The sequence below is a fragment of the Mesocricetus auratus genome, unplaced genomic scaffold (genome assembly GCF_017639785.1).
Source record: "Mesocricetus auratus isolate SY011 unplaced genomic scaffold, BCM_Maur_2.0 Super-Scaffold_100027, whole genome shotgun sequence".
Lineage (NCBI taxonomy): Eukaryota > Metazoa > Chordata > Mammalia > Rodentia > Cricetidae > Mesocricetus > Mesocricetus auratus.
The window spans coordinates 10623032-10645234 of record NW_024429208.1 but is presented as its reverse complement, the minus strand read 5'-3'; the positions used below and the strand labels follow the sequence as shown (position 1 = coordinate 10645234).

The following is a 22203-nucleotide window of genomic DNA, read 5'->3' as shown; positions in this document are numbered from 1 at the left end:
ATAAAGCGCATGACTAATAAGCATCTATCAAAGCCTTCCTCTGATTCACCGTATCACTCAGTGGACCCAGGGGACCGAAGGACATGTCGCTTGAAATCTGTTTCAGTGGTTCTCTATATTGACTCTGAAAAGAATATACTATTTAAATTTTTTACATTCATTTTCTGTAGGGGGGGTGTGGTGTGCATGCCTGCGCTGTGCCGCACGCAGGACAAGCTACCCAAGTGGGTTCACTCCTTTTACCACATCAGCTCCCGGGACTGAACTGGGTAGGCTTGGCAGCAAGTGCCCTTAACTCCTGAGTTATCTCATAAGCCCCTTTTTATCATTAACAGCACATTCCCAGGCTGATGAGATGACTCAGAGGTTAAAATGTCTGCCACACAACTGTGAGGATGGGGGTTTGGATCCCCAGAACCTATACACATGCTGAGTTGGGGTGGTGGCCCGGCACTTGGAAGGCAGAAACAGGGGATCCCTGGATCGAGCTGCCTAGCTAGCCTGTCTAGCACCAGCAAAGTTCTGCATTCAGCTGAGAGGCCCCGCCTTAAATGAATAGGGTGAAGAGCAACTGGACAAGACTCTTGACATTAAACTTGGTCTTCCACAAGCATATACACCCATGTACAGGCACACCTACACACATGTGCCTTGCATGGACAAACACGTGCATGCAAGCCACACACACACACACACACACACACAGATGAGGAAAAAATTCTGTCAATAAAACCCCCCAATAGATTGCATTGTGGGAATGGTTTAACTGGCCATCGGTGCCTAGCTGCCTGTAGATGAGTTCAACTTGTTTCTCTTCTTTCTGCCCTAGGCTCTAATCTGGTGAGTTAGAGCTGAGAAAGTAAAAAATGGAGTCGCTAAATTAAAACCCTTAGCTTATCACTTTGTGTCTCGAGATAGAAAGACAGGAAGAAAGGGGTGTCAGCTCATGACCAGAGTGGTACGGAAGGAGCTGAGGGAGTACAGGGAGCCTGAGACTAGCGTATTAGAAGATGACGGTGAGCCGAGCGGTGGTGGCACACACCTTTAATCCCAGCATTCGGAAGGTGGAGGCTGGCGGATCTCTGTGAGTTCGAGGCCACCTGGTCTACAGAGCGAGTTCCAGGACAGCCTCCAAAACAATACAGAGAAACCCTGTCTCGAAAAACCAAAAAAAAAAAAAAAAAAAAAAAAAATGACGGGGACCCGCATGCCGTGAGCTTTTCCTGTCCCCTCCCTGCTTATTACAGGGCAAAGTAAGGGCACACAGGGAATTGTGTAGGACTTCAGCGGTGTGGAATTGAGTTTGCAGAATCATTTAAACCGCTTCCCTTTAAGCACCAGACCACCTGGATACGTAGACCGTGGGACAGAGAGGGAGGAGTTATTTCTGTGGTGGGAAATGGTGTTGATAACACGGTGCCCTTAAGCCTTTCATTTGCCTGTGCAATGCCTTCCTGACCCAGGGAAATTGTCCCTTTGTGGATTGGCCCATCTAGGGCACATGAGAGGCATGCCAAAGGAAGAGTATCACGTGATAGAGGGCAGATAGAGCTGCCGGGTGGGCACGCTGAGTTTGGAGGAAACAGATTTAGAAAAGGGGGTGGTTTTGCAATCTGCTCATGGAAACTTCCATGGCTCTATTTGGTCAACAAGAAAAAGTCAGATGGAAGAACTTGGAAAATGAACATAAGTTATAGGGAGTCAAATATGGCGATGTTTCTTATCTGTGACACCGTGCCTAACAGTACCTACTTCCGGGGGTGTCTGTGTCATGGCTCCCTGAGCTCAACACCCGCTGTTTGTTCTATGGTAACGTTGATTCAGCACCCGTGTGAAACTGGACCCACAAGACCAGTTCACCCTCAAGTGGGAAGAAGACGGGTAGACACTTCCTGCTGATGGCCAGTAGACACTCCCTGCTGATAGCCAGTAGACACTCCCTGCTGATGGCTGGTAGACACTCCCTGCTGATGGTGTTTGGTTCCCTCGTACCCATGACAGTGTGCCAGCTGATACAGATTGTACTCTCTTACAGGACACTAGAGGATGCTTGCACACCTCTACACAAGGGATGGGTAGAAAGCACCCTACTGCCTACCCAGTCCCCAGGTATATTCCAGTCAGTGAAACCTGTCCAAATGCAGACATGCTGTGAAATAAGGCACACATCTTCTCTGTGGGGAGGGGCATTAAGGCTTTTGCATGACTCCTGGGCTGTTGATGGCTTTCATTCTTCATCCAGTTCGATGCCCATGCCCACTGAGTCCTCTCCTCAGGAAGGAAGTCAGATGACTTTGGGGCGGTGGCTCAATGGTAGAGTGTTTGCCTGGTGTGTACGAGGTCTTGTGTTCTCTAGAACCACAGCAAACAAACACTTAGAAATGGAAGGGGGGCTGCACAAAACTGAGATACTCCAACTGCGAGATTGCCTCTGCAAAAGCAAACACTCAGCAGCCCATCTCAGACCGTGGGCTCTGTTGGCACGAGCTTGGCTTTTCCAGCAAGCAGCAATGTAAAAGGCAGCTCTGGGCTTTTGCTCCTAGCGCTGAGGGAGCTAACCTAGGCTTTCTCGTTAGAACAGCCGTTTCGAGCAGTGCTTCATGCCTTAGAAGAGGAGGATCCACTGGCCGGGGCTTCCAGTCACAGCATGAAGTAGCCTGTCTATAACGGTGTAGGTGAGTGGCTCACTTCACCTGCCTTGGCCCACTGTCGTGTAGATCCTGCCTTTAAGTAAGTGCTGTTGTGTATCACAACATAGTTTTCTCAAGAGCTTCCTGACTCCTGAGCCACAGACAGTGTTAGGTCTGGCTACCTCTAAAACAGCCTCCACCAGGGTGGCATACATACAGATAAGTAATAAAATAAATAAATAAATAAATAATAATAATAAAAACACCAAACCTCTAGGGCTTTGGAAAAAGTGAACATAGAATGAACATAATATAGAATATAATCTAACATATATTTACATGTAATAGATAAACTAGCTACTGAATGAATTGAAGGAAGTATAAATGCACAAAATAATACATTAGGATGGAGAACTAACTGCAAATATAGATATAGAAGATGTTAAAATACTATAAAATATTATTCATTCTTATTAAAAAGGCAAGTATTTTGACAATAAATGCTTTCTAGGAAAAATGAATAAGGTTTCAGTATTGGGACACATTCAGACTAAATACAATGGTATTTACCTGAAATTTAGGCTTATTTGGCATCTTATATTTTTATTTGCTATGTCAAATGTGAATAACTAATGAGTGTGACATTAAGAGCAAAGATCTAGGCTGGGTATTGGTGGCACATGCCTTAATCCCAGCACTCGGGAGGCAGAGGCAGGTGAATCTCTGTGAGTTCGAGACCACCCTGGTCTACAAGAGCTAGTTCCAGGACAGCCTCCAAAGCCACAGAAAAACCTGTCTCAGAAAAAAAAAGAGCAAAGATCTAAACATATTAGTGGCTGTCCTGGCTAATTTTATGTCAACTTGACACTGAAAGGGGTAAACTAAACTCAAAGGCTTCACTTCTAATAATTTAAAAGTAAAGGGGCCAGACCCTCACTCAGCCCCCTGCTTTAGAAGCCATGGCCGGCTACAGAATACCTGACCCATCCTGATCCGCCTGAAATGCTTACAGGGACCAAAATCTCCCCTGTAGTCTCCAGGATACAGTTCTGAAAACTATTGGTATCTATGAACAACAGGCCACATGCAAGTGACAAGACAAAGCCATAGAAACCACAGAATGTTCCCTCTCAGCACTGGCCAACGAGAATAATTGGTACACAGATATTTCTGCCAAAACATGACTTTGAAAAATTCTCCTAATTGTTCCCAAGTGTCAACCAATCGGAAACCAACCCATACCTACTGATGTAAACTTTTGTCTTTAAAACCTAGCAGTAGACAGGGACTTCACTCCCGCTGGAGGCTGCTGTGTCAGCTTGCTAGACTGGAGTCCCTGTCATGGGTGGATGAACAATCAATAAAACCTTGCTTTTGCAGTTTGGTGGGTCTGTCTTCCTCGTGGTCTCTGGGGACTTTGCCAGTTGGGCACAACAGACACAAGTTAGAGTTATCTCAACTGAGAAAAGGCCTCCATAAGATCCAGCTGTAAGGTATTTTCTTAATTAGTGGTTGACATTGTGGATGGGGTCATCCCTGGGCTGGTGGTCCTGGGTGCTATAAGAAAGCAGGCTGAGCAAACCAGAGGAAGCAAGGCGGGAGGTAGCAGTCCTTCGTGGCCTCTGCCTCAGCTCCTGCTTCCTGGTTCCTGCCCTGCTTGAGTTCCTGTCCTGGCTTCCATCAGTGATGGACTGCAATGTGGTAGTGAAAGCCGAACAAAGCCTTTCATGGCGTTTAATCACAGCAGTAGTTATTCTAACTAAGATAAATTGGGGCCAGGATAGTGGAGTATTGATCTCACAGACCTGACCCTGTTGTTTATGGGAGGACCGTGGAAGGACTTTGGAATTTCGAGCTAGAAAAGCCATTAAGTGTCGAGAGCTCAGTGGGATGTTCTGTAGGAACCTGGAAGATAAGAATGCTGAGAGCAGTGTGGACGATGGAGACCCGGCTTGTGAAGTTCCAGAGGGAAGCGAAGACTATGGGGCCATTTGAGCTAAGAATCTGGTACTGGCCAGCTGGAGCTGATGATTAACAAGAGACTAGCACTACTGAAGTGAAACTTTTGCTTTTCTGGGACAGTGGATGCTGGCCAGCTGGGGCTGAAGAAGCAGCTGTGATTAACAAGAGACCAGCATCACTGAGATGAAATCTTCCTGGGAAGTATTTCCTAAGAGTCAGCATACGAAGTTGTGTTTCAGAGGCGGCCAAGGTTGTACCTGGTGCCGGCAGCTGAACTTGGTAGTGTAAGAGTCACCCAGGTGGTGCTAGATTTGAAGGCACGAAGGGGTCATGGAGAGCAGCTGAGGCTTGGCACTGTGTGGCAGGGCTGGAGTCCCTGAAGGGAACCTGTTGGTGAAAGGGACCCTAGCATTTTGAAGATGCCAGCACCATGCAATGACCACCAGGAACAGCAGCGGATGTGGAGCCTAGAAGACGAGCTGTGTGCTGCAGAGAGCAGAGCCAGAGACGAGGAGGAACTCTCTGAAGGGGCACACAAAACAGTGAGTGAATCGCAGATAACTGGACGCTGAGTTATTTTCCCTTTCGTAGTTTTGTTTGTTTTGTTCAGATTGTTATGCGCCCTGGTTCTTCCCTCTTGAAGAACGTATTGAACTTATTTTTTATTTTACAGAGGTCCACAGTTCAAATACTGAGTTTTAGAAGAGATTTGGATTTTTTTTTTCGAGACAGGGTTTCTCTGTTGTTTTTGGAGCCTGTCCTGGAACTCACTCTGTAGACCAGGCTGGCCTCGAACCCATAGAAATCCACCTGCCTCTGCCTCCCGAGTGCTGAGATTAAAAGTGTGCGCCACCAGCGCCTGGCAAGATATCGATTTTTAAGGAGACTGAATTTTTAAAGTGTTTAAATTTGTAAAGACCGTGGGACTTTGAGAGTTTGCAAATGTTTTATATTGTGACGTTGGTGTTTATTGGTGATCTTGGGGATGAACAAGGAAAGGCTATAGTGTAACAATGATAGGTTGTGTCAAGGCTAGTTTTTTTGTCGTTGTTGTTGTTGGTTTTTTGTTGTTGTTATTGTTGTTTTGAGACAGGATTTCTCTGTGTAGCCCTAGCTGTCCCAGAACTCACTTTGTAGACCAGGCTGGTCTTGAACTCAGAGACCTGCCTGCCTCTACCCCCCCCCAAGTTCCGGGATTAAAGTTATGTGACGTAACATCCAGCTCATCCTGGCTAGTTTATGTCAAGTTGACACACACTAGAGTCATCTGAAAAGAGGGAACCTCATTAAAGCAATAGAAACTCTAGGACAATGACTCTCAAAGAAATCGGGAGCCTTGCCTGAACCAAACCCATGTTAATCCCCCTTTGAAAAGTAAGTGTGTCCTACTATTAGGTCCAGGAAATTCTTTTATGAGTTAAGTCCCACAGTGTAAAGCAAGGAGGAAAATGTCCACATTTAACTTCATAAAGCCAGTGTCAATTCCAAACCTAGCAAAGAAAAGCCCAGACAAATGGGTTTCAGTACAATGCAAACTCTTAAATAAAACCCGGGCAAAGAGAATCCAGCCATATACTCAAAAGAATAGCATGTTGGGGCTGGAGAGATGGCTCAGTGGTTAAGAGCACTGGTTGTTCTTCCAGAGGACCTGAGTTCAAGTCCCAGCAACCACACCATCTGTCATGAGATCTGGCGCCCTCTTCTGGCCTGCAGCATACACGCAGACAGAACACTAGCAAGAGTAATCAACTAGACATTTCTTTCTTGCTGAAAACTTTTTTTTTTTTTTTGGTTTTATGAGACAGGGTTTCTCCGTATTGTTTTGGAGGCTGTCGGTCCAGCCTGGCCTCAAACTCACAGCGATCCGCCTGCCTCTGCCTCCCGAGTGCTGGGATTAAAGACATGCACCACCACTGCCCGGCAATAAATAAATCTTAAAAAAAAAAAAAAAGCATGTCCCACCTGCTTTGGTGGCGCTGGCTCTCATACTTCGAGAAAGATTTCTCAGTATAGCTATGTACATGACTTTTACCTTTGATCTTTCACTAGAAAAGAAACATGCAGGGCATCTCTAGAGGATGCAGAGGCATTTGACACTCCATGGCGTTTGGCATCATTCTTTTGTGTGCGTGGAGGTGAGGCAGGTGCCACTGTACTCAGGTAGAGGTCAGAGGACAGCCCTTGGGAGTCAGTTCTCTCCTGCCATCTTGTGGGACAAGGGGTTGTACCAATAGAGTCATCTTGCTGGCCATGCATCTGTGTGTGTGTGTGTGTGTGTGTGTGTGTGTGTGTGTGTGTGTGTGTGTGTGTGTGTGTGTGCTTCTGCATGTGTGCATGTGCACCACAAGCATGCAGGGGCCCATGGAGGCCAGAAGAGGGTTTTGAATCTTCTGGAACTAGAGTTACAGGCAGTTGTAAACCACCATGTAAGTCCTGGGAACCAAGCCCCAATCTTCTACAAGGCCAGTAGGTACTTTTAGCCACTGAGACGTCTCTCCAGCACTCCCACAGTAATCCTTTCTTTTCTTTTTATTTCATGTGCATGGATGTTTTGCATATATGCCCATGCACCACGAGCATGCAATGCCCAAGGAAACCAGAAAGGAGGCATTGAATCCCCAGGGACTGGAGTTACAGGCTGCAGTGAGTTTTCACATGGGTGCTGGGAACCAAAACCCAGTCCTCTGCAAGAACAGTCAGTGCCCTTAAACACTAAGCCATCTCTCCTGCCTCCCCTACCCCATCCATCCACAAAACCAAAACCAAACAAAATCATTTGGGAGGATGAGACAGGATGATTGCGTTTGAAGCAAGCCTGGGCTATACAGCAAGCTCTAGGACATCCTGGCTAGAGAGAGTGATCTTGTTTCAAAATAATATTTTAAAACACAAAATAAAAGAAAAATGTGAAGCAGGATCCTATTAATCTTATCAATAAAGATTAATCTTATCAATACCCAGAGTTCAGATATCGGGGTAAAAGTTGAAAAGATCAGAGAGGCAGAGCAGCAGCCACCGTGGACTTTCTGAATTCTCTGACCAAAAGGGTCCAGAACCTGTCTCCACCCACTCCTTATCACTTCCTGTCTCCACCCAGCCTTATCACTTCCTATCTCCTGTCTGTACAGACCTTCAGACCTCTAAAGTTAACTAGTGGCTAGCTCCACCCTCTGATCTCCAGGCAAGCTTTATTTGTTCAAACACAGCACTCGGGAGGCAGATGCAAGCGGATCTCTGAGTTCCAGGCCAGGCTAGTCTACAGAGCGAGTTCCAGCACAATCTCCAAAACAATACAGAGAAACCCCGTCTCAAAAAAATCAAACAAAAACCAAAATATCACACAACGCGAATGGAATGGATGGAGGTTCCCTCATAACACACACACACACACACACACACACACACACACACACAATGTATGTATCTTTTCTATTTGTTTTAATGTGATGTGATGTGTGTGTGTAGTTTTGTGTATGTGAGTACAAGTTCCCAACGAGTCCAGAATAGGGTTCCAAAATCCCCTGAAGCTTGAGTTACAGGTAGTTCCTGGGTTGTGAGCTACCCAGTGTGGACATTAGAAACTTCAATATTCTGAAGGAGCAGCAAGTGCTCTCTCTGACCAATGAATATGTATCTTAAACATAACACTTTTTGTTGGGTACTGACCATGGGCTAGGCCTATCACTTTACCTACTCAATTTATAGATTTTTTTTTTGAGTCAGGGTCTGTCTATGTAGCCCTACTGGCCTGGAACTATATATAGACTAGGCTGGTCTTGAACTCACAGAGATGTGGTTGCTTCTGTCACCTGAGTACAGGGATTAAAGGTGTTTACCCACAGTGCCTGGCCTCAGTTCATAGAATTCTAATGAAAGGAATCAGAATGCTCTCAGCTTCACCAGATGAGCTTACTGGAGTGTTAATAACCCAAGGGTGACCCAGAATAGAAGCAGAGCAGAACAGACACACTTGCAGGTGATCCCAGTAAACTCACTGCTCACCAATGAGCCATCTGTTCTGAGACACTATTCCTGGAGAGAAGAGAATAAGTGTCTACTCACCGCAGATAGGGAGCTGAGGACAGACCAAAGTACGAATCCTACTACCAAAGTGCAACTTGATGAACCAGTCAGTTTTACTGGGCTTACTGACAGGAATACGGGTGAGGGGTTACTGACAGGAGCAGAAAGGACTCTGAAGACAGAGGCATCACCGAAGTCCACCCCAGTATGCGTGAGAGCTCACAAAAGCTGGGAACCCAGAGCACACTTCACACCCTGCAGGCAGCTCAACAGTCTGGTGGCTCAGTTGGCCTGAGCTTCTTTTAGGCAGCCTGGTGGTTCTGGTTTCTTCTAGGCCAGCGGTTCGCAGCCTGTGGGTCATGACTCCTTTGGGGGACTGGAATGACCTTTTCAGAGACCATGGGAAAACACAGCTATTTATGGTACAATTCATAACAGGAGGAAAGTTCCAGTCATGAAGTAGCTATGAAAATAATGTTACAGTTGGGGGAGCACCGCCACATGAGGAACATGTGTTAGAAAGTATTAAACAGAGCCGGGCGTTGGTGGCACACGCCTTTACTCCCAGCACTCGGGAGGCAGAGGCAGGCAGATCTCTGTGAGTTCGAGGCCAGCCTGGTCTACAAAGTGAGTTCCAGGACAGCCTCCAAAGCCACAGAGAAACCCTGTCTCGAAAAACCAAAAAAAAAAAAAAAAAAAAAAAAGAAAGAAAGAAAGTATTAAACAGTGTTAGGAAGGGTGAGGACCACTGCTCTAGACTGTGACACTGGTCTCTGCTTCTTCCAGGATGCTTGTATTTGTTTCTTCTGCCAAGCAGGTTTGGTCTGAGCCTCTTCTGAGAGTGACGTCAGCAGTCTTAGTGCTTATATAATCTGGAGGACAACAAGGGGCCTAGTGAATGTGCTTAGTACAGAGAAGAAAGTTATTTCAAAAATTGGGGCCATTGAGACAGCTCAGACGATAACCAAGGCTGATAACCCGAGTTCAATCCCCAGAACTCATAGGGTTGAAGGAGATAACTGAGTCCCACAAGTTGTCTTGTGACCCCATATATGCATCATTTCACACAAATGCCTCCATCCCCCAACAATAAAATGTAAAGGAAAAATGGAAAAACCAAAATAAACCCTTTATTTCATAACAGTAATATATGCTAACAAAACAGAAGACTTATTTTAAAAGTGAAACCACAAATAAAACAAATAGAAAAATGAAACCCTTATTGAGCCTGGTGAGCACCTTTAATCTCAGTGGTCAGGGACAAGGGCAGGCAGAGCTCTGTTTGTTGGAGGTCACAATGGGATCTTATCTCATAAAAAATATCACTTTTTACATCTTGAATAAAATAACTGCATATCTAGTAAGAAAACTGATCAATTTAAACATAAAAATTAAAATTTTAATTTAGGAGACACGCAACTTAATCCCAGCACTCAGGAGGCAGAGGCAGGAGGATCTCTGTGAGGTCAGACTGGTTTATGTAGGGCGTTCCAGACCATTCAGGGCTACATAAAGATACTCTGTCTGAAAAAAATTAATTAAATTTAAAAGATAATATGAAAATATCTGAAATAACTAGTGGAAAACTTAGAGAAAAGATTTCAATATATAATATGATATGGGGCCCATTTCTTTAATATTTAAATATTTATAACTAAAGGCCAAGATCCATTAGAAATGCTCACTGGGACATGACTCATTCATCCATTAGAAATATTACAGAGGCCATGACTCACTTGTCCACGGAAAAGTCCTTCAAATGGCCCTTTCAAAATGCAAAAAGTTACTCAACTGAGCTCATAAATAAGCACTGCCAATTAAAACAGTGCCGAGATCCGGGAAGGGCAAAACAAAGAATTCATGGGGAAAAGTGTCCTCCACGAATCCTTGCAAACACAGAGCCAGGAAAACAACAGCAGTCTCTCACAGACTCTTCCAGAAAAGGAGAGGAAACATTTCCCAGCCTAAAACCTGACAACCTCTATGCAGGCAGCCCAGGAGGATTTTAGAACAAGGAAGTACAGCCAGAGGGGAGGAAGCCAAACCCAGGGACACAGAGTAAACCCCATCACCAAGGACACAAGAAGTGTTAAGTTTTAGAAAGACAAGCAGTGTGGTTCAGCACACTCACAGAATAAACAGAGAAGCAAAACTGACCGCCTTAATCGCTGTGGAAACGCATTTGATAAAGTTTGGCAACATTCACTCATGATAACAATTTGGAAACTTCCTCAATCTGATAGGATGTGGTTTAAAAAAAAAAAACCTACAGTGTAGAGAAGTTGTTTGACATACCAATGTCTGGCAAACAAATTTACTATGTCTAGTAAATGTCTAGTAACCATGCCTAGTAAACAAACATCTAGTAATAAAAAAAATATGCATCAGTGCTCATAAAAAATCTACAGTAAAGTATCATACTCAGTGGCAAAACAAGACAAAAATCCTTCCTTTTAACATCAGGGGCAAAATAAAAGTCACTTAGTTTTATCTTTTCCTTTCAGTAGTAACATAAGGGAAGTCCTGGCCAGTAGGTACACACACACACACACACACACACACACACACACACACACACACACACACAGAGAGAGAGAGAGAGACAGAGACAGAGAGAAGAGAGAGACAGAGAGAGACAGAGAGACAGAGACAGGGCATTAAGATCAAAAAGAAGAAACGTAGGGTGTGGGTGTGTTTCGTGGTAGACTGTTTTCATAGCATGCTAGAGTTCCTGAATTTCAAACCCAAGTAATGGGAAAAAGCAAGGAAAACTGTCAGGGGCGGGGACAGTGTTATCTACAGACCCTGAACTAGGAAGGCCTGGCCATCACGTCAGTGTAGGGTGGGTACAAAGTAAACAAATTGACTAACGGAACAGAGCTGGGACACCAGACCTCTGACTGATTCGACGTGCAATGCGGTGAAGAAGGGACAGCTTCTGTAGAGTCATCTGGACAGGGACGATTGCAATTTGACCACCACCTGAACAAACAATCTATTCCAGATGGTTTGCAAATCTAATTATGAAATATCAAACAACAAAACAGTTACAGGAAACCAGAAACCATCCCGGGACTTTCAAATAGTGAAATAACCAACCCTAAGAGAAAAAACAATCCACGGATCAGACTACATCATCAGTGAGAGCTGAATGGAGGATCAGGAATTAAATGTCTGCCTGGGGTTCGGAGCAAAATCCTAGGAAGAGGAGGAGAGGTAGAAGGGGACGGAGGGAGGAAAGAGGGAGGGAAGGCTTGCTTTGAACTTGGAAGTGGGCCTCAAGGGTGTTTTTCCGGCCTTGGGAGTAGAGCCAACTAGATCAGTTCAAGGTCATCTGCAGCTATGCAGCAAGTTGAGGCCAATTAGGGCTGCATGAGTCTTCGTCTACAAAAAAGCCAAAGAGATTGACTTTGACGGCTTCAGTTCGTGATGGTTCGCGCGCTGGGCGGGGGCGGTGGGGGTAATCGTGTTGAAAGGGCTTGGGTGAGGAAGGCCCCTTCTCTCAAGGCTGGGGCTTCACGGTCCCTCTTAGGGCGTGGCCATCGACCGGAAGACCTCCCACTAGGAGGAATCTCTAAAAGTTCCCTTGCCTCCTGATAAAGGGCTGGTGACAAAGTCTTTAGCAAATTCGGGCCTCTACAGAAAACATTTATCCAAAACACAAAAGATTAGGTGCAATCTATTTCATTATATAATTATAGTCATCTAGTAAATTTTCCACGATAAGGAATACACGTGGCAAAAATAGCCAACTTGGGCCTGGCATCTTAACCCAGATGAACCTTGTAAACGTAATTTGCAACAGAAGCTAACTGTACTAAATATAAAAAAAATATCGTTCCGCAGCTCTCTTTAAGTCAAACACCAGGCAAAGCTTATCCACAGTGGGGAAGTTCAGACAGTGCCAGGCAGGACAGTATGTCCCTGTAATCTCAGCAGCCAGGAGGCTGAGTTGGGCTAGCAAGACACTATCTGAAGAAAAAAAAATTGCCTGGCATGTGAGGGTTGCCAAAGGGAAGAAAAAGGAGAGGGTGGTGACTGTGGAAATGGTCGGGGTGGATGTGGTTCATTCTGGTCCAACTGGTGGCTGCCCGTGTGTAGTCAACTTTGGGCTAATCCATGGGGCTATGTCCTTAGCAGGTTAAGAGTTTTCCACTTCTAGCATATGACAGCCTCAGGGCTTTCTGCATAGCCCAGGCTAGCCTCAAACTCTTGATCCTCCTCTTGTCTGGCTTCCCAAATAGCAGAATCAGAGATCCCCACATCCAGAGTTCTCCCATTTTCTTCTTTACTGTTTCTGGTTAGAATGAGCCACAAGAGAAGTCCTCTTGCAACAGTAGACAGGAAGAAATGTCATTTGGGGGCTTACCCTCCCTGCTGATAATCTGTGGGATCAGTTTCTTGGGCTTAGCAGAACCTAGGCCTGAAAGCACCCCCACATCCTTCTTCAGCCTTTCTGATGAAGGGTCCCAGCTCCTGAAGGAAACCTTCATCACCCATCACCCACAGCCCTTTTATTTATTTATTTATTTATTTATTTATTTATTTATTTATTTATTGCTTTTTTGAGACATGGTTTCTCTGTGGAGATTTGGAGCCCAACCTGGCACTCACTCTGTAGACCAGGTTGGCCTCAAACTCACAGAGATCCACCTGCCTCTGCCTCCCGAGTGCTGGGATTAAAGATGTACGCCCCCAATGCCTGGCTCCCATGGCACTTTTTAAATTAATTCATTTTTTCAAGAATATTGAGTACAGGGGGCTGGAGAGATGGCTCAGTGGTTAAGAACATTGACCGCTCTTTCAGAGGACCTGGGTTCAATTCCCAGCACCCACATGGCAGCTCACAACTGTCTGACTCCAAGATCTGACACCCTCACACAGACATACATGCAGGCAAAAACAACAATGCACATAAGATAAAATAAATAAAAAATGTAAAAAAGAAGTATATTGAGTATACTGCAAGGGAACAGCAGGATAGGTAATAGCTAGAATACTGCCTTCTTACAATTCATATTTTACTTATGTTTAAGTGTACATGTATTATGTTGCATGTGTGTGTGAGCATGTGTGTCTGGGTGTGGGCATGCCACAGCTCATGTGTGTAGGCCAGAGGAAAACTTACAGGAATTGGTTCTCCCCTTTTGTCATGTGGGTCCTGGGAACTAAGCTCATGCTGTGAGTCTTCGAAGCAAACTCCTTTACCCACTGAACCCCTTGGTCCTTAATTCCTATTTTTAAAGACCAGTTAGGCCAGGTGTGGTGCCAGGCACCTGTAGTCCCAACTGCTACAGAAACTGAAGCAGGAGAAAAATTTGACCTTCGGAATTCTAGGCCCACCATGGCAACTGGAGGCGACCTGATCACAAAAAAAGGTAAATTGGGCTACAGAGATTGGTTCAGAGGTTAGGAGCACCGACTGCTCTTCCTGAATTTATTCCCAGCAACTACATGGTGGCTCACAACCACCTGTAGTGAGATCTGGTGCCCTCTTCTGGCCTGCAGGCAAACATGCAGACAGAGTACTGTATACTAATAAATAAATCTTTAAAAATAAATTAATTAAAAACAAAGGGACTGAGGGATACATCTCTGAGTGTTTGCCTGGTATGTCAAAAGCCCCAGATTTGATCTCTGGAATGGTAAGGGACAGAGAGAGAGAGAGAGAGAGAGAGAGAGAGAGAGAGAGAGAGAGAGAGAGAGAGAGAGAGAGAGAGAGGGAGAGAGGGAGAGAGGGAGAGAGGGAGAGAGGGAGAGAGGGAGAGAGGGAGAGAGGGGGAGGGAGAGGGGGAGGGAGAGGGGGAGGGAGAGGGGGAGGGAGAGGGGGAGGGAGAGGGGGAGGGAGAGGGGGAGAGAGAGAGGGGGAGAGAGAGAGGGGGAGAGAGAGAGGGGGAGAGAGAGAGGGGGAGAGAGAGAGGGGGAGAGAGAGAGGGGGAGAGAGAGAGGGGGGAGAGAGAGAGGGGAGAGAGAGAGGGGGAGAGAGAGGGGGAGAGAGAGGGGGAGAGAGAGAGAGAGAGAGAGAGAGAGAGAGAAAGTCTGGCTTGGTAGCTCACACTAGCCATCCCATGAGAAGAGGGGCTGGTCCAGGCGGATCTGGAGTTCAAAACTAGCCTTGGCTACAGAGAACTTGTCTCAGAAATAAAGGAGCCAGTAAACAACAAAGGCCCATAAATTGGGAATGGTGGTCTACACCTATACCCAGCACTGGGTTGGCTGAGGTAGGAGGATCACTGTGAGTTTGAGACTAATTTGGCTAGATAGTGGGTTCAGAGCCTGACTGTGCTACATGGAGTCTAAAAAACAAAAGCAAACCAACAACAAAAAGGAAAGAAAGAAGAAAGAGAAAGAAGGAAAGGAGAAGGGAAGACGGGGAGAGGAGAAAAGGAGGCGTGGTCCATGGGATGCTGGGGCAGGTGGCTCAGTGGCGATTGTACTCTGCGAGTAGGAAGCCTGGGGTTTGATCTCCAGAAGTCCACCCATGCCTACAGCTATCAGAGAAGCAGGTCCTGCAGCCGTGGGAGGGGGTGCTCCGACTGTCTCTAAATCTGTCCAGTGCTCTGTGATGGAACTTGAGATCCATGGGGCAGGAAGTCGGGAGGGAAAGAATGTGACATAGGGCAGGGGCCTCAGAGCTGGCTGGAACACCCGGTGCAGACTGATCCCGGGAGAAGCATTGACTTCAGGAGCTGGGACCTTCCCCTGAACGTCAGGCCTGGGATTCTACACAGCTGAAGGCCAAAGCAGGGGAGTGAGGGACACTTGCAGGCTAGGCTCTGCTAACCCCAATAAGTGGATCCCACGGATCATCAGTAGGGAGGGTGAGTCCCCAAATGACATTTCTTCCTGTCTGCTATTGCAAGCGGATCTCTCTTGTGCTCCTCCTAATCAGGGAAGAGGAAGGAAAGTGTGAGAATCAGGCAGTCTAGCTAAACCAACAAAGCCTCTGGGCTTTTTTTTTCCTGCCAATTTGGCAAAGAGCAAAACCAGAGAGATACACTTGTGCAATGATGGGGTTGGTAGTGTCAAGTGTGCATGGGTGTATGTGTGCACACGCATGTGTGTCAGGGGTGGCATCTGGCTTTAGGAGGGTGATGTGTGTCCTGGTTCATCAGCCAGCCCGTGTAGATTGCTTCTCCAAGGAAGCCAGACCTGATTGCCTGATCCTGAAGTGTGAAGTCAGCCAGGGACCCCAGCGGATGCTGTGTTCAGTAAAATACTTCTCAATTGGAGGCTGCTTTAGCTTCGACATTTAGTTTCAAAGCCAGCGGAAAATGCAAGGCCAGGTTTTCATAACTCTCTTCCTCTGGTGTTAATGTTTTTATGGTGGTGCACAACTTTAATTCCAGCACTTAGGAAGCAGAGGCAAGTGGATCTCTACGAGTTCAAGGAGACTGTCTCCTGTTATTTTGCAGCAGGGTATATAGCTCAGGCCTGAAACTCAGCTTCCCATGTGTTGGGACTAGTGGCAGGGACCACCTCGTCCTAATTTGTCTTCAAAGAGACCCTCTGTTGCAACAAATACCCGCTCCAAACATGTCATGGCTGGATCCCAAAAGAGGTTTATTTCTTGTTTTCCGCATTCTACAGGATGGCTGAACAGATTGGGGTGAGACTGGGACACAGGTTGGCATGTCTTCCAACGTCACCCTTTGGGTGACAAGAACAGGGGAAACAGCCTAGAGGAGTGCCAATAGATTGCATGGGCTTGGGCTAGAAGTGTCCCAGTCAGACATGTGACCACCCCAGGTGCAAGGGAGGCTGGGAAATGTAGTCCAGTGCATGGCTGGAAGGTGGGTCTGTGGGTGTAGGCTGCTGAGGCAGGAGCAAGGAAGCATCCAGTCAGCTTTCTTCATTGACTGATGCTCATTCTCAAAAACTCAGCTGGGAACAGGCACCGCCTGCTGCTTCCTGACTTGCCAGGGTCGCACATGCTACACTAAATACCTCTTTGTCTTCGTGGTACTGAAGTTGAGGGTGGGCGCCTCTCAAGCAAGCCCTGGAGAAGCCTTCCATTGCTCACCTGCTGACTCTCAGCCATTATGGAGCTTTTCAAGGGAACCATTTTGGTAGAAGAGGAAGGATCGCACACTCTCCCTCTGTGTTTGTTCCCAATGGCTCTTAGCCAGTGACAGGCCCTAGTTGCTCAAGTTTCCAGGCCTGGGAGACAGAAGAAAAGCGGGTACTTTCCTTTGCTTCAGCAGCCAGAGTCTGCAGTGACACTGTTGCTTCTGTGGCTCTTGCTGGGTATACCTACATGCATGGGCTCACCGTTCCGGCTTCTGTTGGTGCCTGGGCCCCACCAACAGGAACACACATCTCCTTTAATCTCTGTCTAGAGGCGATGCTACGAGCCTGCAAGTGCTTTCCTGGCTCCTGTTTGTTCTCCTGCTTCTCCCATCAACAGTTTCCAAGCCCCTGCATCCCTGTCTAACCTTTGCCCGTGGTAAGAGCTGGAGGGCAGACCACTGGGTTTGGATATTTGGATATTCTCACTCCAACCAGGGATAGGCTGTTCCCACTGTTGCCCTCCTGCAAATCCTGGGGCTGCCATTTGAAAGGCACTTCGCTGAGGTAAAGGCCCTTCCATGCTCTGAGGGTCTTTGCTCTGGAATCTTCCACCTTCATACAGGCTGAGCAAGCACCTGTGTAATGTTTAGTCTTCCTGCCCACCGCCTGTTTCCTGTTGCTGCTTTCAGCCCCCAAATAACACACAGGACACTATAATAATTATGAAGCTGTTGGCCGTCTGCTTGGTTTCTTATCAGCTAGCTGATTTGATTATTAACCCATAGTCAGTCACTAATATGTATTTTATAAGAACTTATCTTTTTGAGGATGCACTCCTGAGTGCCCATTGCTCCCGGGAGATCACATGGCGAGAGCTCTCCTCACTAAAATTCCCAGAATTCTCCTAGACTCCTAGTCCCACCTATCTTGTTCAAACAAATCAGACACATATTTACAGAATGATGTCTCCCAATATCTCCTCTTTTCTGTCTAAAATAAAAGAAAGGTTTTAACTTTATCATAGTCAAATTATATATAACAGAACAGTTACCAAGTAAGAACTATAGTTACAATATTTTGTCCATCACATTTAGTAAGATTTAAAGAAAATATTTTATCTATCCTATTTCTGTGAGTCTAAAGTCTTATATATAGCTTATCTTTTATCATAACTAAGGAAAACTATAATTACAACTATCTGTCTTCAACTCTATTAAAGGCCACAGAAGGATAATACATAAACACTAAAATTGACAGAGACATCTCACTACCTGGACAGTCACCCGAACTTCCTCTGTAATGTTGGGACATTCATCTTCAGCCCATAGGCCACAGTGTATCTGGAAGATTTCTCAGTAAAGCAGGAAATTTTAAACTGTCCATCTGCATTGGCAGTCTGCTAGTTATTTTCTGTGTCCTGCAGAAAGTCTGGCAGACTCTTCCATGAAGCAGGAACCCTGAAGGACTGTCCAAATTCAGTAGTCTCTTTTCTGTGGGTCTTGCATGTCCAGATTATATAGCGACAGTCAAACAGTCTAGGCAAGAGCAGTTTCTTGCCCAAATGGCTAATCTTGCCATGTTGAAAGCAAACTCCATAATGAGTTTCTTTGATGCCCATCTTCCTCTCAGATGTAATTGATATGCCAGGAGCAGACATTTCTCATTGTCAAGAAAAACCCTAAACCATTTTCTGAAGATCTTTGAAAGGTTTGAAGACAGTCTATCTCTTTCAAATATATCTCTATATCTATAAAACCTAACTAACCTAACTATAAGTTAGGTTATGACTATTATAGTACTATCTATAATCTGTATTTAATTATGTATTACATTTTTAAAAGATCAGTATAAACACAATACTTAATCAAGAGGAGAAATATACACATCACAAAATTGACCTTAAATTTGAATCAATAAATGAAAATCCATTCCAAGCCAGGCATTGGTGGCGCACGCCTTTAATCCCAGCACTCGGGAGGCAGAGGCAGGTGGATCTCTGTGAGTTCGAGACCAGCCTGGGCTACCAAGCGAGTTCCAGAACAGCCTCCAAAGCCACAGAGAAACCCTGTCTCGAAAAACCAAAAAAAAAAAAAAATCCATTCCAAGACAAAGTATTAATTTCTATACCATATTCCCTTTTTTCCCTTTAGAAAGAGATTGACTGTGACCATTACCATTTATAAGCAACCCTGTATAAATGAAAACAAACATTTAACAATATTTGGGAATTTGGGCGCTGTTCATTCCAAACTGCTTCTTGCTGATAGGGAGCGCTATCCATACCATGGGGATCATGACAAAACTCAGAAATCTGGCCAAGTCCTTGTTTTTGTAGTCCATAAGGCTGCATCATCTCAGCTGTTTCAGATGCTGGGTCACCTGGGCCACTGCTTCCAGGGGTCTTGGTTCATCACACCATAGAAGCCTGGAAGGAATTCACAGCTTTCCATTTTCTGTGGAAACATAAATAAAATCTTTTTTTTTTCTCAAGTAACCTATCCTTATGTTCAGATTTAGAAGTCAAAGCATTTTGAAAATATATAAGTTGGATTAATTTAGCAGTATTTATAATCAAGTATATTTTAGCAGTTGTTCCTTCCTTAGCAATTGAACAATTGAAAAACACAGTATCCAGACTCTTTGTGAATTTTTCATCTTTACATGGCTTTTTTTTTTTTTTTTTTTTGGTTTTTCGAGACAGGGTTTCTCTGTGGCTTTGGAGGCTGTCCTGGAACTCACTTTGTAGACCAGGCTGGCCTAGAACTCACAGAGATCTGCCTGCCTCTGCCTCCCAAATGCTGGGATTAAAGGCGTGTGCCACCAACGCCCGGCTTTACATGGCTTTTTTATTACTCCGTATCTTTTAATTTTCCTTTTTTGAGACAGGGTCTCTCTGTGTACTTTGGCTGCCCTTGAACTCGCTCTGTAGACCAGGCTGGCCTTGAACTCACAGAGATCCGCCTGCCTCTACCTCCTGAGAGCTGGGATTAAAGGCGTGCGTGCACCGCCACAGCCAGCTACTCTCTTTATTTTTTTCAGTATCTTGTTTCTTTTACTCTCCCAAGTCTACCTGTATTTTTAAACACAGTATAAACCTTTTTGAGATTTTACTTCATCTGTATCTGACTTTACTGTAAAACTTTATGCTTATCTGGCCACGTGTCTTATGTAGGCTAAAGAGCACTGCTAAAATTAAAGCAGAAATAGCCACTGGCTTTCCAACATGGTGGGCTTAAGTTTGCCACCAGGTCACTGGGAGCTGTGCTCACCACCTAGCCTGTGCCAACATCAAGCAAATGCTGCCAGCTTGGAGATGTGGCCACTCCCACTGTCAGCTGCAAGTACACGCCATTCAATTGTTAGCAGGGCCTCTTAAAAGATCCTCGAAGTTTTTCCACTTATGCTGACTCAGGAAGACTTCCTTATGTGAGCCACTGTGAGTCTCTGCTTATCTCTAGCAAAAGAGCTCACCCGAGAAAAATGCTACTACCGAGAAGAAGCTGTGCTTCTCTCTGTTCTTTTGTTTCTAAAATCCCTTTTGCACTTTTGTCATTTTATGTGAAAATTCACATCCCACATGCTGACACCATAATATAACGCTTAGTCTTCTAGTCTGCCCGCCGCCTGGTTCCTGTTGCTGCTTTCAGCCCCCAAATCACTGCTGGCCGTTTTCTTGGTTTCTTATCGACTAGCTCTGATTTGATTATTAACCCATAATTACTAATATACATTTTGGGTTTTTTTTTTTTTGAGACAGGGTTTCTCTGTATTGTTTTTGGAGGTTGTCCTGGAACTCGCTCTGTAGACCAGGCTGGCCTCGAACTCACAGAGATTCACCTGCCTCTGCCTCCCGAGTGCTGGGATTAAAGGCGTGCACCGCCAACACCCGGCTTAATATATATTTTATAAGAACTTTTTGAGGATGCACTCCTGAGCACCTGTTGCTCCCAGGAGATGACATGCCGAGAGCGCTCCTCACTAAAATTCCCAGAGTCCTCCTAGACTCCTAGTCTCACCTATCTTGTTTCCCTATTGGCTAACAGTGCTTTAATCACACCAGTCAGACACATATTTACAGAATGATGTCTTCTAACACACCTGGCTTCTCTAGACCCCCAGGAAGGTCCCTGCCAGGTTGTGGGGGCTTCCCAGTCCAGCCTGTCCTGGCTTGGAGCCAGAGCACCTGTTTTCCTTCTTTAGATAGGAGGTGTGGGCACAGGTCTAGGGCCCATCCCAGGTTGCAGTGGAAACAACTTCAGGCCAGGGTAGGCCATGGTTTTTTTTGTTTGTTTGTTTTGAGACAGGGTTTCTCTGTGACTTTGGAGGCTGTCCTGGAACTAGCTTTTGTAGACCAGGCTGGTCTTGAACTCACAGAGATCTGCCTGCCTCTGCCTCCCCAGTGCTGGGACTAAAGGCGTGCGCCTCCACCTGGCTCCCGGGGTAGGCCATGTTTTACTCACAATGAAGTCTGGATGCTTCAGCCCTGGCAAGAGACACACACTGAGTGTCCCCCATCTATCCTCACTGTTCCTCAGACACACCTACAAGTTCTTAGGCTGTTCCTTTAGCTGAAGTGACCCTGACCACTGTCTTTTTTCCATGAGACAGGGGCCTCACCATGGTGCATAGGTTGGCGTCCAAACTTATGAGCTCAAGCAATCGTCCTGTTCAGTCTCCTGAGTAGGGGAGACTGCAGACATGCTGCCACACTCAGGTTAGAGCTCCTGGGGTCCTGGTGTACAGAATATTCTGACGGGCCTGCGGCTACTCCCCGCAATGGGACTCCCTGCTCCCCCACATGACACATAGGCCCTGTCCAAGACACTAACCTCTCACTCAGCTGCCAAGTGACTGGCCTGGCTCGGGGACCTCTGGAGACTCGGGCAGGAGGAAGCAAGCCCTGCTTTACCTCCTCTGTGAGAGGAAAGTGCCAGACTGACAGCCAAGACAGAAACCCCCAGTCCTACCCTGCCCTGAGCTGCAAACCTAAAGAAATAGAAAAATGAAGCAGCGGGGGTTGGGCAGTCAGAACCTAGGAGGCCAAACCCTCCTCCAGCATTCTAGGGGCTCCATCCTCCAGGCCTGTAGTTTCCAGTCGTTTATCCCATCATGCGGTTCTTCTTTCTGGAACCCCTCTGAGGGAACTGCCCTTGCCACTCAGCTCTTCCATTTCTGGTCAGGACGCCTGGCTATCGGTAAAGCTACATAAGTAGGAAGGCTGGAATTACTCAGCTAGTAAGCTGACAAGCCTGTACAACCTTTCAGAGATTTCTGAGTCTGGAAGAGATGGGCTATGGGACATGGGCATGTGCAGGAACCTTGGCCTGGAGTATGACCAAGCTAGCAAGGGGTTGTCATGCCCAACCACCTAGGATCTGGTGCCACCAGAATTCACTGTTCCTGCCCACCTCTGCCCTCATGTGGCCGCCCCTAGAATTGCAGATCACACTATGTCCTAGATGTCCGTCTGGGCTATATTGTCAGTGAGTTCTGCCACATTTTTTGTCTGAGCCCACCCTACTTGGCCTAGGCCCTTCAGAGCACTCATTCGGGGGTCCTTCAACAAAGGAGAACCTTG

At 46.0% G+C, this 22203-nt stretch overlaps 1 long non-coding RNA gene across 1 annotated transcript in view; it reads left to right on the top strand.

Annotated features, from left to right (window-relative positions):
• The first annotated feature begins 4229 nt into the window (after positions 1–4229).
• Positions 4230–22203, top strand: part of LOC121134342 — a 55488-nt gene continuing 37514 nt past the window's right edge. Inside the window, exon 1 of the long non-coding RNA XR_005871431.1 lies at positions 4230–5134. This is a non-coding gene — a long non-coding RNA (uncharacterized LOC121134342). The remainder of the gene's footprint in view (positions 5135–22203) is intronic.